Source organism: Lissotriton helveticus, chromosome 1_1 (assembly GCF_964261635.1).
Source record: "Lissotriton helveticus chromosome 1_1, aLisHel1.1, whole genome shotgun sequence".
Taxonomy (NCBI): domain Eukaryota; kingdom Metazoa; phylum Chordata; class Amphibia; order Caudata; family Salamandridae; genus Lissotriton; species Lissotriton helveticus.
The window spans coordinates 1,062,080,919-1,062,097,503 of NC_136057.1; the positions used below are offsets into that span (position 1 = coordinate 1,062,080,919).

Consider the following 16,585-nt stretch of genomic DNA (forward strand, 5'->3'; position numbering starts at 1 on the left):
CAACTGTTCAAACCAAAGAGACTTTGTATCAGCAAAAGCTGAGGCAATTGCAAGTTTTAAGAAAAGACGGTATAATTAACAACACCACTCTCCAACAAGCTGAACAAAGGGTTGAGATGGTAGATAGGAAGACTTTGCTAGTAACTAATGCTAAGGAGGCCACAGCAGAAAGAGAACAGGCCAGGATGATCACAACCTATAATAACAAATCAAATGAAATTGTGAACATCTTTAAGAAAAACGGGCATATATTACAAACGGACAACATCCTAAAGAAACATCTTCCGAGCCGCCCATTAATTAAGTATAAACGTTGCCGGTCTCTAAATGACTACTTGATACATAGTCACTATGAAGATCCAATAATGATTACAAATAAAATCAACATTGTGGGCTTTTATTCATGCCTTCGCTGTAAAGCCTGTAAAAACAGTAAAAAAAAGTCGCTACTTTCAAGGGGAGACCGGGAGACTCTAGGCCTCTTAGACAAATCAAAAAACTTTTGAATTGTAACTCAGATTTTGTCATAGACTGCTTGGAATGTCCATGCTCCAAGCAGTATATAGGAAGTACGATACACACAGCAAAAGAGAGTGATCTTGAACATCTGCGCACTAACAAATAAAGATAATAATTATCCAGTTGCGCGAGATTTCTTGAAATACTACTGTACAGACCAGGTAGGAAAAGATGAGAGAGGAGGGGATAAATCAAGAAATTACGGGTTCTGGAACATAAATACATTATTGATCTCCAGACAAAGACTCTGATCAAATTAAATAACAACGAAGAGCTATGGGTCCATCTGAAATAAATGAGTATATACTATACATTATTATGACAAACTAGGAAGATGAAACACTGGGGTAGGGATTTAATATGTCCAACTTTTTGCACAATCCCCCACAAATATCGCTGACATTTGCCCATTCACGGCTCAATTATGATAATAGGGCATCAAAGAACTTCCCTGTATCAGGAAATGTTCTTGTATAAGGATAATCATATAATGCTGGTAAATGACTAAATGATATGAAATGAAGTCAAAATTGATTAGCATGTATTGTAAATATGTATTGTTGTCCCTTTTGTAATACCATTGTTTTTAATATTTTTGCACTATGCACTTCATAACTCACTTTTCAACAGTCTTACACCAGTGTATTCGAAAAAACATCATTTAAGATGTCTTCCATGGTTTTTGGGCTGTAATGAAACATTAGTTCGCCATTAATGTCCTTGAATAATCATGTGACACACTGTGTTGAAATACTGCTGCTTTTGCACGGGGCAACTGACATCGATAAAGCCGCAAGGTGAAACGCATCTGTCAGTGCAGGGGGGTCTGCACAATAAAGCATTTCTGCTTAAATCACTCCCTTGAGTGCTTTCCATTTGGGAGCGGAAACGAGAAATGGTTGCTTCTGTTGCCGTATGTGTGGTAGTTATAGATAGAACCTAGTTTCCATAGGAGAAGCATTTCTTGATTTGCCAATAACTTTGGCCTAGTTTGTCGAACCTTTCTAAAATTCTCTCAACAAAAGTCCATCCAGGTCAACTACTATCCTGAAAGTTTGGGGGTGATTTGTCAAGGGGGGGCTGAGAAAAAAGGGGGTCTCAAAATACTTTTCCCCCATATTAATTTCCATAGGAAATGTTGCAATGAGCTACAGCCCAAACTACAGAACGGAATTAACCCAAATTTGGCAGAAAGGTAGAGCTTGGTTCAGAAAGCGACCATTTTTTTTAAAATGGTGTAAATCTGTTCAGTAGTTTTTGAGAAATTCAAAAAATAAGAGTCAAAAAATCATTTTTCCATAGGAAACTTTGTGCAAGGGACAAATTTTCCTATGGAAAAATGTCCTAGATGTTCTGAGGGCTCTGCTAATCTTGTCCATATGTTTTATCACTGTAATAAGCTATCTGAGATTTGTATTAATATTCAGAAATTCTGGGAGGGGCTGCTAGGTATTAAGATCAACCTATCCCCTACCCTAATGATTTTACGCCACGATAGTAACCTAAATTTGAATAAGGAAGAAGAAGCGTTTGTTTTTCTGTCTGTGGCGATCCTCCGGATTATTTTGGCGGCAGGCTGGAAGGATAGTACGGTCCCCTCTTTCCAGATGTGGCTCTCTCGCTTGCTTGGGATTCATAACATTGAGGCAGCACTATATATGGGGAGAGGAAGGAAAATGAGAGAATTAGGGCAGAACTTATGGGCTCCGCTCAAAAAATGGAGAGAAGATTGCTTATAGTGTAATATGGGGATAGGTTGGTGTGTTATCCGATTCTATTGGTTCGGCTTTCGGATTTTGGTGAATTTCTGTATTATGTTTATATGTGTATATTCTTGGTAAATTAATAATAACATATAAGTATGTGATATGTGTATAGTGGTAGTATTATGATTGTATTATTGTATTTTATTAATGATGAATTGCACCAGGTAATTAATAAAAATATTTAATTAAAAAAAGGAAACTTTGTGCAAGGCTACAGCCGAAACTACTGAACGGAAGTACCCCAAATTTGGCACAAAGTTAGTGCGTGGGTCACGAAGCAACCTTTTATTAAAGGGTGTAAATCGGTTCAGTAGTTGCTGAGAAATTAGAAAAATAAAAGTTTTGATATCTGGGTGGAGCCTAAGTCGCGTGCGCAAGCTTCACTGTGATTGGCTGCTAGTAGCCCAAACCAGGAAGTGTTGGCATCCATCTTGTGGCTCGGTAGAAGCGAGTCACCTGAAAACAGAGAAACAAAGGTAGAAAACAAGGGAAGGGGCAGGGTTGAAACACCCTGACCCCCCTAGGCCTGCTCAGGGGGTCCTAGAAGGCAGACTTTGCTCTTGGGTCAAGCGTTTTAATTTATTGAGGCCCTTGGGTTGGCTAGGTTCCGGGGGCATTTCCAAAAAAATAATACCGGGAGCTCGCAGGGGTTGCGGTGGCCCGCTGGGGTTCACGCAGCCCTGGGGCTTCAGTCATGTTGGGAGGGGGTTGGCCGGCCCCCCTCCTGGAGGCCTGTATGTGCTTACAACTTTGCTGTCATTTGACGAATCTTTATGAAATTATCCAAAAAGTTTCTCTTTTTTTGATTAGATCCTATATTGAAAGTTTGGGGGTGAGTGGTGTAGGGGGGGGCTGAGAAAAAAGGGGGTCCCAAAGCATGTTTTCACCATGCAGTTTCGATACCAAACTTTACAGAAGATTACAGGTGAAAGTGCTGAAAAGAATCACAGCATATTTGGCAGGGAGAAAAGTGATGGTCCAGAAAGCATGCATTTGTTTAAATAGTGTAAATCTGTTCAATAGTTTTTAAGAAATATCAAATTTTAAAGATATCGATATTTGAGAATTCTGACATGTGATCGGCTGAGGGGTTACAAGCATGAGTGTGCGGCTCATTGGCTGTGAACTTTTGAAACCAGGTAGTGTTGGCAGCCATTTTGTGATTTACTCCGTTCGCTCGCATGCCTCCGTGTAGAAGCCATCGGGTCCGCAGTTTTACCTCTGAGAGGCAACACTGGCATCTGTGCGAGATATGCCTTTCACGCTGCCTCTCCTCATATCACTAGGTCGTGGCTATGTTCATCGGCTCCCACCTCTTTACGTTTGCGAGCTAGTATGTTGCTGTGGGGTGCAGGTGTCTCTTTGTGAGACTGGGTGCGAACTGTTGATAAGTCACACTACATGAGCATTGAAAAGCCATTTTGTGATTAAGTCCGTCAGCTCGCATCTGTCCGAGGCAACTCTGAAAACATACCAGAGCTCTGTCTGTGAGAGATACCCCTTTCATGCTGCTTCTCCCCACATCAGTAGGTAATGCACCCTGTACCCATATCACCAGCATACCCCCAACAACCTTATTGGGCCCGCAAGTCTGCCTCTGCGAACTAGTGGTGGGCTTGCAGCTGTTCCTAAGGGATTTCTCGGTGCTGGAGTTGTATCTATGAAGTCAAGACTGGAAATATACCACAGGTCTCTCTCCCTCTGCCCAACATCACCATTTCACAGCTATGCCTTTAGTGTGTTGGCTTGCAGCTCTTTACCTTTGCGAGCTACTACCGCTGCTGTGCCTCTACCTCTGCGAGCTGCCACGCTGATGTTCCTTTGGGAGCAGACGGCTGTAGTTCTCCCTCTGCGAGTCGAGCCCACGGGCCGCAGCTGTCCCTCTGCGAGCCTGGGTGCGAACTGTTCATAAGTCACACTACATGAGTATTGAAAAGCCATTTTGTGATTCAGTCCGTCAGCTGGCATCTGTCCGATGCATTTCTGAAAACATACCGGAGTTCTTTCTCTGAGAGATACCCCTTTCACGTTGAATCTCCCCACATTAGTAGGTAACACACCCTCTTCCCACATTACCAGCATACTCCCAACAACCTTCTTGGACCCAGAAGTGTCGCTGTGCGGTTGGACAAATAAATATCTTAGTCATGTATAGATTTACATATAAAACATTTTATTTAAACAAAACAACAACAAATAAAACTATGTACAGCCGTGGTGTGTCATCGTTGGTCCATTTGTGAATTAAAGCCAGCAAGACAAAAAGAATCATGAGTCTAGGAAAGGAGATAGAGAGAGAAAGAGTGAGAGAAAGGGAGAAGAATAGAGAAAGAGTGAGAGAGAGGAAGATAGAGAATGAGAGAGAGAGAGAGACAGAATAAGATACAAGAAAGAGAGGAAGAGAAACAGTGTGAGAGAGAGGAACACAGAGAGAGAAAGAATGAAAGAGAAGAAGAGAGAAAGAGTGTGCTACAAGGACGAGAGAAGCAGTGTGAGAGAGAGTAAGATAGAGAAAGAGAGACAAAGAGAGAAAGAATGAGATACGAGGAAGAGAGAATCAGTATGAGAGAGAGGAAGGGAAGGAGTGAGAGGGAGGAAGAGAGAGAGAACGTGTGAGAGAGAGGAAGGGAGAGAAAGAGTGAGAGAGGAAGAGAGAAAGAGTGAGAGAGAGGAAGCTAGCCAAAGAGAGAAAGAGTGAGATAGAGAGGAAGACAACAAGATAATCAGTGTGAGAGACAGGAAGAGAGAGAGATAAAGAGAGAAACTGTGAGAGAGAGATGAAGAGAGAGAGAGATAAAGAGTGAGCAGGAGGAGGAAAGAAAGAAAGAATGAGACAGAGAAAAAGAGAAAATGAGAGAGAGAGAAATGAACAGATGGAAAGGGAGTTAGCAGCTCACCTTTGTGCCACTGGTGTGTCTCCAACCACGTGCCGGGAGATAGTGCAGACCTCAAGTTTAGTGATCTGAAAGAAAAAGAGAGAAAGAGTGAGAGAGAGAAAGAGTAAGATACAAGGAAGAGAGGAAGAGAAACAGTGTGAGAGAGAAAGACAGAGAGAGAAAGAGTGAGAGAGAGGAAGAGAGAGGGAAAGAGTGAGAGAGAGGAAGAGAGAGAGAAAGAGTGAGAGAGAGGAAGAGAAAGAAAGAAAGAGTGAGAGAGAGAGAAAGAAAGAGTGAGAGAGAGAAAGAGTGAGAGAGAGGAAGAGAGAAAGAGTGAGAGAGAGGAAGCCAACCAAAGAGAGAAAGAGTGGGACAGAGAGCAAGACAACGAGAGAAACCATGTGAGAGACAGGAAGAGAGTGATAAAGAGAGAAGCAGTGTGAGAGAGAAGAAGAGAGAGAGAGATAAAGAGTGAGAGATAAGAGGAGAGAAAGAAAGATTGAGACAGAGAAAAAGAGAAAGTGTGAGAAAGAGAAAGGAAGAAATGGAGAATTGGAGGGTTGATACTGGCGAAAATCTTGCAGATCACCTTTGTGCTACCGGTGTGTCTCCAACCATGTGCCAGGAGACAGTGCAGCCCTCAAGTTTAGTGATCTGAAAGATAGAATAGAATTAGTAATTGTAGAGTACATACAACTGCACACGCTTAATTCTATTTTTCTGTAGTGCACAATAAGGGTGGTGCACCCCATCCATTCCCACTGCTTGGTGGTGTAGGTGCTCTCTTGTGCACACAGACTGCTGCACACTATCCACTCCCACGGGCCAGAGGTGACTGCTCGCTGCTGTGGAAAGAAATCTCTCTGCCCACCTTCCGTCACCAGCGTGTGTGTAAGAGGGTCCACCATGAGCCGAAGCAACTTCCTCTGCCGTTGCGTACATGCGGTCCACCATAACTCACAATTCAAATTGGGTATTAATTGTCAGGATGGCCACGCATCATCGCAGATTTTTTGCGCGTTCAGCTCTGGTGGTGTTGGGGGTGAACATTGATTCGCGATTCACAGCCTGTTAGATAAAAAGCAAGATAAGATTGTGTGTCATGTGAACTTTGACTATCTTGAGAACTATCTCTAGCTATTTCAGCTGCAATAGTTCTTTCTTGATTAATCTCTTCGTTCAACATTTGGAGATAATTTGGAAAAATTGTACATTCAATGCTATCTTTACATGCATTGAAAGAATCCTCATAGCAGTCAAGATGTCCAATTAATTCCATTTCAGTCCGCCAAGGTTTGAAGTGTTGCAAGAGAGCTAAATAGAAAAACTCTCTTTTATCTGGAGTATCACAACTTAATTTCCTGTGATTAATCAGATTTCCTTTGTCATGCTTTACCAAACATCTTTCAGATCCAACTACAGCGTATTATCCTTCATTTATATTTTCTGTGACATTTTTTTAAAAACTATAATGTTGCTGAATTTAAAATAGACATATGTTTTTCAGTTATGGACTTATATTTGGATAGTAGTATCCAACATATTTGTTTTCGGAATATCTGTACTTTCCGGTTCATTTAGTGCCAAGTATTCAATATGTTGTACAGATTTCAAAACTCCATTTCGTGCTGCAGGAAGACCAAAACTTATCCAGATGATCTTTCTTGACTGTGAATATAAACCTGCAGATGTCAATCGATCCTAACATTCGTAGGATCCAATTTCTCGATGTGACAGCATCTTCAAGCTGAAGCTGTACAAGTTTTTGCTAAGTGTCCTCTCCTGCAAAATTTCCTCCCACATTTCTTTCAATTCTGTCTTCTCAGAGTTGGTAAGATATGATGTGACATAGCGAGCAACAGCAATTGAGTTATCTGCAAAATATTGTATGTCCATATTTGCAATCCACATCTTCAAAATCACCGGATTGTAATTATTAATGTACTTCGAATCTTCTGTTCTTTTTAAATTGTACGTATTTTTGGGTGATTTTTGAGTGATGGTATGCCTCACTGCTGACGTAAAACTGTTCACTCTTCCTTTGGAAATTACTGGACGTGGAAAGCCAAATCGACATTTTGTGTAAAATGTATCCTTTGACTTATTTTTCGGTTGGCAATACTTTGCACATTGATGACTTCCATATGCAAATATGCCTCACTAATCGAAGGGAGTATGGTGCTGTGGTCACTACCACGAAGTTGGGGTCACTGCCATTCAGGACTCAGGACACAGTTCCCCATGTGGGATCGGCTTGTGTTGAACAGGGTTGGTGGCACCACGTATCCAAAATTCAAATTGCGAGCTCTACTGCCTGCAGAGTGTTCGTTTGCACTTGAACATGAATTTGGTTATTGTACTGAAGCTATAACTGATATAAAAAAAACTCTTGAAGCAAGGATACTAAAAGGATATTATGTAGGTTTTAGGCCTGTGATATTTACTTGCCTAGTGGAGTCTGAAATTAATGAATCAAGACTTAATTTCAATTGTGAGCCCTACTGACCACAGTGTAGGGGTATCATGAAAAGATGAAATATGTATAGAATACACTGTCAAAGTGTTGTATTTGTTGAGTACAATCTTGTTGTTAGAAATTAGCATTTAAAATTCAAATTGCAAGCTCTGCTGCCTGCAGTGTAGACTGATATTAAGTGTTCGTTTGCACTTTAGATAGAATTTGGTCATTGCACTAAAGCTATAACTGATATCAATTAGTTCTTGAAGCAAGGATACTACAAGGATATTATGTAGGGTTTAGGACTGTGATAGTTAGTTGCCTACTGGACTCTGTAATTAATGAATCAAGACTTAATTTTAATTCTGAGTCCTGATTACTGCAGTGTTGGCCAGAGGTAGTGGTCAGCAAGGGCCCAAAGCCACGTTGAGGTGCACAGTTTGTGGCACCTGAAGAATTGAGACTGTATGAGCCTGTGATGATGCTTGGTGCAGACGGGGCGCACTGGAGTAACACCTCTTGTCTACTGGACTGCGTAATCTGCAATTGTGACTCTATCTAAATTGTGAGCTCTGCTGACTGCAGTGTAGGCTAGAGGTAGCAGTGAGCAAGGGCCCACAGCCACGTGAATAGGTTGATGGCCCTAGCGGCCTGCGTAGTTCAGGTTCAGTGGCACCACGTGTCGCCGGCCTTCCATATGCAAATACGCCTCACTAATCTAAGGGACTCTGGTGCTGTGATCGCTGCCACGAAGTTGGAGTCACTGCCATTCAGGACTCAGGACACAATTCCACATGTGGGATTGGCTTGTGTTGAACAGGATCAGTGGCACCACGTGTCGCCGGCCTTGCATATGGAAATATGACTCACTGATTGAAGGGAGTCTGGTGCTGTGGTTGCTGGCACAGACTTGAGGTCACTGACATTCAGGACTCAGGAAACAGTTGCACATGTGGGATCTACTGTGCCTATGATGCGCGTCCGGGCAGGCCGTACTGGTAACAATATCTGTTGCCTACTGGACTGCATCATCTGCAATCGCGAGTCGCTCTGAATTGTGAGCCCTACTGACCCCAGTGGAGGCAGGGGGCAGCAGTGAGGAAGGGCCCACAGGCATGTGGCATTGACTTGAGCAATTTCTGTTGCTTACTGGACTGCGTAATTTGCAATCGCGACTCGATCTGTATTGTGAGACCTACTCACCGCAGTGTAGTCTGGAGGCAGCGGTCAGAAAGAGCACACAGGCACATCATGTCGACTTAAGCAATGTCAGTTGCCTACTGGACTGCGTCATCTTGAATCGCGACTCGATCTGAAGTGTGAGCCTTACTCACTGCAGTGTAGTGCGGAGGCAGCAGTGAGGAAGGACCCACAGCCACTTGTTGTTGACTTGAACAATGTCTTTTGCCTACTGGACTGCGTCATCTGCAATTGCGACTCGATCTGAATTGTGAGCCTTGCTGTCTGCAGTGTATATCGAAGACAGTAGTATGTACAGATTTAAGCCTGCTGTGCTGTGCCGCTGGGGGCCTGTGTGGCGGAAGCCAGCAATCGGCTGAGGAGGCTGGCGGTCACGACAGCGGCCTCATGGCAGGGTGAGGGGCACCACCCTGGCAGATGCTTTGGCCTTCCCACAAGTGAACCACGCCCAGAGCTCCGGCCTATTTATTCACACTCCTATGCTGAAGTGGCATACGTCAGACCAGCCCACTCCAGTTACTCTTATGCTTACACTGTCCACAACACTACAAGCACCAGTAGTATTTGTGCACATGGAGAGGTGTGTGTTCTGCATACTGAGATGTGTCCAGCGCATAACTGCTACACTTTGCATTGTGTGCATTGTTATTCATGGGTGAATTGCTTCCTTCACATTAAGTTTGTTGACACCTGTCCCAATTTTCAGCTATTGTGTGGCTCAGGGGCCATGCTGTTTTCAGAAAATTTGCTGTCTTGTTCTGCGCTGCCTCGTGGTAGAACGGGGGTGCTGCGGGTGGTGGTGGGTGTTGTGGTGTTCTTGAGTGTCGGAGCTGCTTGATTAGCGGGTCTATTACATGTGTTGGTCTTCAGATGTGGCTTTGGGCTGGGCTCCCTTTCATACTGTATATAGTTGTTTAATATTTTTACAAAAAGAAGACATTATATAGTTTAAATAATAAATAACAAAAATTACAAAAACTATTTTTAGGATATTAAAGTTACAAAATATATTTTTTTAAAAATCCAAATTGCAGAGAAAAACATAGATTTTTTAAACTTTATAATTAGAAATTAGTATTTAAATAACTTTTGAAATTCACAAAAAATAGGTCTCAGGAACATTAAAGTTAGAAATTAGTATTTAAAAAAAAAATCAAATTTACTGAAAAAACGATTTTCCAACACAAACTTAAATAAATCAATTCTGGCATCTGTATAGTTACATGATTTTGATGGACAAAAGGAAAGTCCCAAACATAAAGTCTTTTTTTCAATATCACTCATCAGTCTTTTGGACAGAGTAATCACAGTCTTGTTTACCATTTCAGGGTCTATTAGTAATTTTTTTTGGAGGGGGTTCTGTTGTTTCCCATGCCGCCCCTTGCTCTGCCTCTTTGTTCTCGGCTTCTCTGCCCCGTGTCTCTGGCACCGAAGACACGGGGGCAGAGAGGCCGAGGACGCGGTAGAGGACAGGGATACGTAGAAACAGAAGAAAGAGACTCCAGCAACGATGGCAGAAGAGCCAGAGCAAGGGGTGGCATGGGAAACAACAAAACCCGCTCCAAAAAATGTACTAATAGACCCTGAAATGGTAAACAATACTGTGATTAATCTGTCCAAAAGAGTGATGAGTGATACCCTTATCAATATAGTACATTTAGATCAGGAGAATGACCCATTAGACTCCCTTGCTGATAACAGCGGGCAGATCTGCATCACTCAAACCTTGGACAATTTGGACTTGACCACAGACAACAGTGCTCTTTCAAGATTCAAACCGAGGTCAACATTTCTTCCAACTCTCCCTCATGATAATATAGATACTTTTCAAGAGAGTGTCAGTAAAGCTTTCTGTAACTTTAGACACAAAAGAGGAATTGTAAAACAACTAATAACAATCTCTCACATATCCAGAGACAGGCACTTAAATCACTTACTGAGGACACTGACATTGTCATCAGTCCAGCGGAAAAGGGTGGCAATAACGTCATACTGGATAGGGACAAATACATTGCCGAAGCATTGAAACAACTTAATGACACTAGAAACTATGTGCCTATCACTACAGAATTATACAATAACAGTATCGCGAGCATTTGGGATAAACTCACCACATGGAAGGATAAAGGCATTCTGGAATGGGAAGAGTACAGGTACCTTAAGAATGACCATCTGATTCTTCCTGTACTCTACCTTCTGCCTAAACTTCACAAAGACCCTGTTGACCCACAAGGACATCCCATAGTATCATCCAGGGGGAGTGTGTCTGAACACATTTCTAAATATGTTGACCTCTTCCTCATGGAGTATGTCACAAGTTTACCCAGTTACATCAGAGACAGTAAGATTTTCTTAAGAAAATCCAGGACATTGAGTGGAATGAGGATTCCCTTCTCATTACACTTGATGTACAATCACGTTAACCATCATTGATCATAAACAAGGGTTGGATGCATGTGGTCACTTCCTTACCACCAGGCCATTAAGGCTCAGGGATCATAGCAAGATGATACTAGAGATGATTGATTATTGTCTCTCCAAGAATATTTTTTTGTTCAATGGTGTCCTGTACAGACAGGTCATCTGGACCGCGATGGGTTCATGCTTCGCTCCCAGCTTTGCCAATCTTTTCATGGGTCGCTGGGAGGAGGAGATTTTTGCCAACCCTGTCATTGCGCAACATCTTCAACATGTGACCACATGGATGCGGTACACTGATGATTTGTTCATTGTTTGGAGGGGCAATGAACAGGAGGCAAACAAATTCATTGACAAACTGAACAATAACAATAACAACATCGTTCTCTCAGGTCACATTAGTAAAACACAAGCTGAATACTTGGATGTCAGGCTTGACATAAAAAAAAAACAAATGCACACTACCCTTTTTAGAAAAAACACTGCTGGCAACAGTATCCTACATGCCTTCAGCAGTCATCCTGAGACCCTTAAATGGAGCATTCCGTATGGGGAACTGCTGAGGGCTAACAGGAACTGTAACACCGAAGCCCCTCACCAACTTGAAAGCAAGGCGATGTTAGCCCGCTTTAGCATCAGAGGGTACCCTAATTGGGTACTATGCAGAGCCAATGAAAGAGCAGATGGGTTGTCTAGATCGCTTACCTAAACTAACAAATCTGTGGAGTCCACAGTAGAAGATGAGAGCAACACCCGCATCATTATGACATTCAATGCTTATTCGAACAATATTCAAAAGATCGTTGCCAAAAAATTGGGACATCCTCAAATGTGACAATACCATCGACAGAAGTATTCCCATTAGACCCAGCATCACATACAGGAAAGGCAGAAACATCAGAGACATGTTAGTACATAGTTATGTTACCACATAGCCTACAAGGCACGAGCATGGTCTCAAGGGATTTTTTCCCTGTGACCACTGCAAGGCCTGAAGAAACAGAACTTTCCTCAATAAGACCACTTACAATGGGGTTGACAAAGTTATCAGTCAATTCCTAGCTTGCAGCTCTACTTTTGTCATCTATGTGATCGAATGCCCGTGTAAACTCTGGTACATTGACAGTACCACTCTTCAGGCCAAGAAACATGCACTAAAGCATTGCCGAGCAATCACGCATAATGACGAAAAATATCCAGTGGCTCGCCACTTTAGAGACAAACACTACTCCAACCCGACTCTGCTCAGATTCTTCGTCTTGGAGCAAATCTTCAACAGTCCCAGGGGTGGAAATTGAGTGTTAAAACTGAGGCAGAGAGAATCTAAATATATTGTGGACTTTTAGACCAAACACCCAGGGGGCCTTAATCATAATGAGGAATTGGCAATACATCTCAGAGAATACCATTGTTATGCCAAGTCACCTCAGTTTACCCATTCTCAGTATTTTTACATAGGGCAGCCTTTCACTTCCACCTTTTTTCCTTCTATGTTGTGAACACTGTGCATGAGAGAAAGATTTACTGCATAGATTTTAAACTTTTGTAACTTTTTTAATTTTTTCTTTCTTGATTACTCTTTCTTTGCAGGAGGAAAGGAAGGGGCCCAGACACCAGCACTCACCTTCATGGGCAACCGATCATTTTCCCTGTATCATCACCAACCACTGCTAACTGATGGGCACTGTGAGCATTTGTTATTGAGAAAATTGGACTCTAGCTTACAACCTGGGCACATACAACCATTGATAGATCACAGTACTTACCACCCACTGGGGTTCACACGGGCACGTACCATCTAACTGCGTTATTTGCGGCCCTGAACAGAACATGTGCTATATGAGACCATTGGTCTCTGGCTTTTGACCTGGGTTTGTTCAGCCATTGCTAGAGTTCTGACCACCCACGTGGGTTCACTAGGGCACTTGCCCATCAACCGCGCATTTTGTGGCCTTTAACAGAACTTGCCAGATCACGTGTACTCATATGATCTTCACTGGGTACTGGCCCTACATTAATTTCACCCCCTCTTGTTGCCATCACATATGACTACTGTTTCCATTTTGGCTTTATTCTCTGTGGTCACACGGTCCCAAGAGGGTGCGGATCGTATTTGGTCTACCCGAGTATGTCTGTGGTCTTAAGCATATTAGCGGTCGTATTTTACGAGTATCACTCACTTGGGATTTTCCCATTGACATTACTCATGGTATTGCATGTTATTCAGAACAATCTGTATTATGAACTCCATTGTGATTATATTGATTCTCTCATTTGTGGCCTTTCATGGTATTTAGGACAGTCTGTGCAATGTATTATGAACTCCACCGGGGTTATATTGAGGAACAGCTACTCACGTTCACCATTTCAAGATGTCCGCCGCATTTGGGTTGTATTTTCCAAATGTCACGTGTGTCCATGATGTCCTTCTTTCATGACCATAGCCCAATACTTTATTAGTCATTTGTTTGTGCACAGCATTTCACGTGAACAAGGCTTCGCAGTAAGACGAAACGCTTTGTGAATAAACACCCTTGGAACCTTGGATGTTTTTAGATTCTATCTTACTGAGAGCGCACGTTATTGACATTGTTCGTTTTAAGGATTTAATTTCCCGGCGCGCTCCGCCGAGTGTGCGCCACTTCCCGTGGGTCCCCAGCAGTCGGAAGGAGCATCTTTCTGTAAAGTATATATCTATATATATATTCACTGAAAAAAACATAGGTTTCACACATGTTATAGTTAGCTGGACATTTCACTCATACAAAACCATTGAAATTCCAGTGTTATAGTTCGTTCAGCTAACTATAACTCGCTCGCCCGCAATCCACTGCTGATGACGTCATATATTACATCACTCATGACATGGTCAGTGACATCACTCATGACATCACTCATGAAATGTCCAGCTAACTATAACATGTGTGAAACCTATGTTTTTTTCAGTGAATTTCTAAGGTTTTTTAAATGCTAATTCCTAACTATAACGTGGCTAAAACCTATGGTTTTTTCAGTGAATATATATAGATATAAAGATGGGAGTATGGCTCAGTTATAGGAAGTGAGCTTGATAGAAGAGGAGTGAGAGACTAAGAGGACGGCAAGAATGGGGGTAACAGAGAGAGAGTGAGAAAAGGGGAGTGAGTAAGTTAGGTACAAAAAACACCCACATAACACAACAGCTCTTTTCAGAGCTAACTTACCTCTAAACACTCTACATTATTTTTTTACTCTATTTTTTTACACTGTTTTTCCCCGTGGTGCGCTCAGGGTGCGCGTACCGGAGAGCATACCCGGGAACGCACCCAGAGCTTACCCCGCGAAAATAAAAAAAATGTAGTTTTTTGGCCCTCCAGAGTCCTTCTAAACCTCCCTCAAAAAACCTAGGGTGTCAGTGCCAGGGTGAGGCAAGATGGCGGCCGTGTAGCTGCGGCCGTTAGCAGTGTGGCCAGGACCTTATGAACTAAGTTACCGGCGATAAAGAATGATTACCGTACTTGTGTGCTGCGGCTGTGGGAGATTCCTGTTCCGGGCTCTGGCGCAGGCTGCTACGGCTCTCGCTCCCTGCCGCTGGCGTTCCTTGAGCATCGGTGGGCGGGGCGTGCGAGTGAGGCAGCGGAGCAGAGCGGAGCTCCGTGCGGAGACGAAGCACAGGAGCGGAGTCAGGAGCCACGGCTGGGATTTGGGTGTCGGCAATTCCTGGAGCCAGACGTGCCCGACGAGCCTGAGAAGGATTAGGAGAGGAGGCTGCCCGCTGAACTCAGGAGCTATTTCCCCCAAACCTAACAACTCCAAAGCGGCAATATCCAAGAAAAAAGGAGGGGCTGAGGGGGGAATAGCGGTGTTGGCTGCGCAGGATGAAGGAGACCCCCAGCTGAAACAGCAATCACCTACTGCAAGGAAACATCAGCAGCTGGCAGTTAAGACATGTCAGGCAACTGCCTCAATTGCGGAAATGTTTTCTAAAAACAGTAAGGTAAAAGGAGTAAAGGAGATCCCACCCCAGGCAGTAGATGGGGCAACGCAGGATACTGGGGGCCATGATGCATTACCCATCAATCTAGTCGGCATAGAAGAAGGTGCGGAAGGTACGGCTGCCCAGCAAGTATCCGAGGAAGCTCCTCAGAACGGTAGCGTGCAAGTGATTGGATCCGCCCCGGCGGCCGACATAAATGGGTACCCTGTAGTGGGAAAGACAGCAAAGGACCGAGAGATTGTGGACAACATGGCAGGCACCTCTCCCAAAGCAGGCCAATATACCAGCAGTGGTCCTCCCCAGGGGGGAGTGGGCGAGCAGCATGAGCAGCGAGAGATGGGTGTAGCCCCGGGTCCCTGCAATTTTGACCCAGCATCTTTTGAGGCTACCATTGAGGCTACCCCTGGTGGAGCATCGGGGGGCCTGGTGGAGAAAGTCCCAAGTGAGTGTTTTTTCTCGGTGTCCGAAAATGCAGAATGGTCGGACGAGGATGAGCATAGCTCCTACCTGGGAGGTAGTATTCAGGACTCAGAAAGTGATCTGGAGCAAGAACCCCCTACTACAGCTGTCAGGCCAGGGGCAGCATTGAAGGGGTAAGAACACTATGAGATAAGTTGGGATCATTCATCGGCCATGCCACTACAAGGTAGTCCAAATACGGAGGTATCCCAGATGTCGCTCCTGGAACTGATTCATCAGGAAATTATCGCCCATCGTGAGGAGACTCGCCAAGACAGTAAAAAATCACAAGCCGCAGTGAGGAAGATGAAGGGGGTGGTGAGGAAGTTGACCAAAGCTTGCACGAATCTGGGGACAGAGTCACAAATTTGGAGGAGCGAGTTGTCTCAACTGAGGCCGCGGCAGCAGCTGCTGTAACAAAAGTCGATGCCCACTGTGCACAAGTGGTAGATATTCAATGGAAACTCGGGGACATGGAAAATAGACTGAGACGTAACAATCTTAGGGTCCTCGGGATACCAGAAGGGGTCGAAGGGTCAGACATCAGAGCGTATACCATCAAGCTATTCGATCAAGCATTTCCGGAGCTTTCCAGCTTGAACTGGCCCTCAGAAATCCAGAGGGTACATCGCACCCCTTTCAAAGTTCAGAAAAACGCAAGGGAAGGGGACAAGCCAAGGGCCATTCTAATCTTCCTTGGCAATTTTGTACTGAGGCAATTAATTGCAGAGAAGGCAAGACCGGATGCAAGGAGGACTAGTGATGGGATTTCATTCTTCGTTCGGCCGGATTTCTGCCATGGAAAGGAGATGGATGTTGAGGCAGCTCATTAAACCATTTCAGGAAGAAAAAAAACAGCCCAGCTAAAGGTTATTAATGAAGGGAGGACCCATTACTTTGCCCCCGAGATAAA

At 43.7% G+C, this 16,585-nt stretch overlaps 1 long non-coding RNA gene across 1 annotated transcript in view; it reads left to right on the top strand.

The window, feature by feature from the left end:
- LOC144772092 (uncharacterized) overlaps nt 1–13,781 on the top strand; it is a 95,220-nt gene extending 81,439 nt beyond the window's left edge. The window contains exon 2 of the long non-coding RNA XR_013599642.1: nt 12,828–13,781. This is a non-coding gene — a long non-coding RNA (uncharacterized LOC144772092). The remainder of the gene's footprint in view (nt 1–12,827) is intronic.
- The last annotated feature ends 2,804 nt before the right edge of the window (nt 13,782–16,585 follow it).